Genomic DNA, 2,830 nt, shown 5'->3' on the forward strand with positions numbered 1-2,830 from the left:
TGTGAGCTAGTCTCTCGGTGCACAGCGATGAGGGCACTTCACACTCGTTTGAGGTGCGGGCAGAGACAGAGAGTGCCCAGGGCGCCGGCAGTCAGAGGACTGCTGGGGACCAGGAACATGCTCGGTCGGTGGCTGATGATGTGCCTCTGGAGTCGTCCCTGAGGTACCAGACGCTGGAAGTCCGGAAGGGTGCACAGGAAGATCTGGCAGAGATACATGAGGGAATGCATGCCATGGTCTCCGTGATGGAGGAGTCCATGTGGAGCATGAGCAATGCAATGACCCTCATGACCAAGCGCACTGCCTCCTCTATAGAGAGAGTGGCGACTGTCATGGAGAGGCTCCTTCAGGCGAATAATAAGGGCTTCCCAGGGATGTGCTCGGACCTGCAAGCCCTCACACCGACATTGACCTCAGGTGGTCAGTGTCAGTGTGGGAGATGCATTGAGCACCCAGTATTCCAGCTAGGTGCCATCCATCAATGGTGAGTAGGGAGGTCCAAAGCGACCTCACATTGGCGCATGAGCTGCTTGTCATCCCTGTGGGCTCCTCTCAAGGTAGTCTGGATGAGGGCAGCAGCTCCTCCGCCCCTCTACCAGTGACCATGGCATCTGATGAGGCTGTGGTGACTGGGGAGATGCCAACCGTGCCATTGGCTGCTCCATCCCAGGTGGGGCCAGCACAGGCTCCACAAGCCAGAGGACGCCCACCAAGGTCATCAAGGCAACAGGACAGCAGAGTGAGCAGACTGTCTCTAATTCCGGTGCCAGCGAGGGGGGAGCACCTAGACTTAGCACCTGCAAACATAAACGTTAATCACCTTAGGCATACCATGGGCTTATCACTGGTGGTTTTATTTTGCCCCCATTTCAGTTGTTTTTAAGTAGGTGTGCTGCTCAACACTTATTAATAGACTTTGCTTTTTGTGTGCAAGTTGGCAATCATTAAATGTTTTGGTTCTCAACAAGCCTCTGGGTGATTCATTAGTTCAGCAGGTAAAGGGAAACCCATGATGTTATGAGTGACTTGTTTGTCATTGAGCTTTATTGACAAGTTAATGTTCCTAACCAGGCAGATGTTGCTCTCAAGTTTTGAGTATGGAGCCTACAGCCCTGGCATGTATTGGTGGTTCATCTTTGGTAGGCTAGCAGAAGGAGCGTTGGATTAAAGCCTCCTGGGTGTCCCTGCCTCCCTGGAGGATGCCTGGGTCAGCGTCTACCCCATCAGCGTTCTCCTGTGCAGGCTCGTGCTCGGACTCACTACTGGACTCATCGTCTGCAGTCAGAGCAACTGCGTTTACATCTTCTTCCTCCACTGTGCCCCCCTTTCCAGCACCAGATTGTGGAGAGTGCAGGATGCAACCACTATCAGTGACACACGATCTGGGGGGTACTGGAGTGCGTCCCCTGAACAGTCCAGGTATCAGAAACGCATCTTGAGAAGACCGATGGTTCTCTCTACCACAGCCCTTGTGGAGAAATGACTCCTATTGTACTGTTGCTCAGCTTCTGTTCTTGGATGGCGGAGAGGCATCATGAGCCACCTTCTGAGGGGATAGCCCTTGTCACCCAGCAGCCATCCATCTAGCCAGGCTGGAGCACTGAAGAGCCTCGGCACCTTGGAGTATCTCAGGATATAGTTATCATGGGAGCTGCCTGGGTACTTTGACTTGCAGAATCTGCATCCTGTGATCACACACTATCTGCATGTTCATGGAGTGGAAGCCCTTCCTGTTGACGAAGGCACCCAGCTCACCTGCTGATGCCATGATGGCCACATGTGTACAGTCTATAGCACCCTGGACACGGGGGAAGCCAGCAATGGCTGCGAAGCCTCTGGCTTGCTCTTCATCACCTGTAAACCCTGGCAGCAGGATAATGGTGTCTTCTGCGGCCCCTTCCACCTTGAACTTCCTGTTGACCCTGCGCCCCCTGTGCCTGTACCTCTCCTCCCAAAGGTGGCTCCCCTGGAGGCTGAATATGGACTCCTGGCCTCCACCCCCTTCTGGCCCTCTCTTGCTCCTCAGATACCTGTCTGATACCTCCAAGGCCCCAAGTGTTATGATTCCTCCAGAGTCCTCAACTGAAGCCTGTTCTTTCTGTCAAAGCAGTTCTGAAGAGAATTGAAGTTGTCTTGTTCACACATGTAAGTAGCAGTAAGTTTAAAAACTAAAGTTATAACTATTCGCATCAGCGAGCACACTCACTCCTCTTAACCTGCCCGTGGATGAGGTTTTTAAAAATGCAGCATACCCATTGCGCCGTGCGACACCCTGAAAATCGCACGGGCTGCAAAAAATCGCTGTCAATTGCTGCCTCATTAATTAACTGGCCCATTAATTAATGGTGGCCACACCTCAGAATTCATAGCGGCCCGCGTTCTGAAATATCACAATGGTGTGAGGTGACGTTGGGACGCATGCCCGACGTCAGCTTGTGTCATTTTACATGTCAGTGTGTCGTGCCCACCCCTGCAAGCCGACCTGAAAATTTGGCCCAGAGATCAGAATGTTGCACTGAAAGACGGCAAAGAAGCTGTTTCCTCTCTTGGAAGTGTTGTGCCCCTTCAGAATTCAGCTGTCTTCATGAACTGAAAGAGATTCTACTCCCTCAACATGCACCTGGAGTTTTAACATTTTGAAATTGTACTTCTGATTCCCGAGAACAAACCCTTTATGTAAATGGTGAACAGTGGCCTATCAGCATCAATCCTTGCGCACCTTCCCATTTTTAGTCAATCTGAGTAACTACCATTAACTGCTAATCTCTGCTTTCTGTCTTATTTCCATTCTATTTGGTCCTGACTCTATATATTCTGAACTTAGTTATGG

Source organism: Carcharodon carcharias, chromosome 1, assembly GCF_017639515.1.
Source record: "Carcharodon carcharias isolate sCarCar2 chromosome 1, sCarCar2.pri, whole genome shotgun sequence".
Lineage (NCBI taxonomy): Eukaryota > Metazoa > Chordata > Chondrichthyes > Lamniformes > Lamnidae > Carcharodon > Carcharodon carcharias.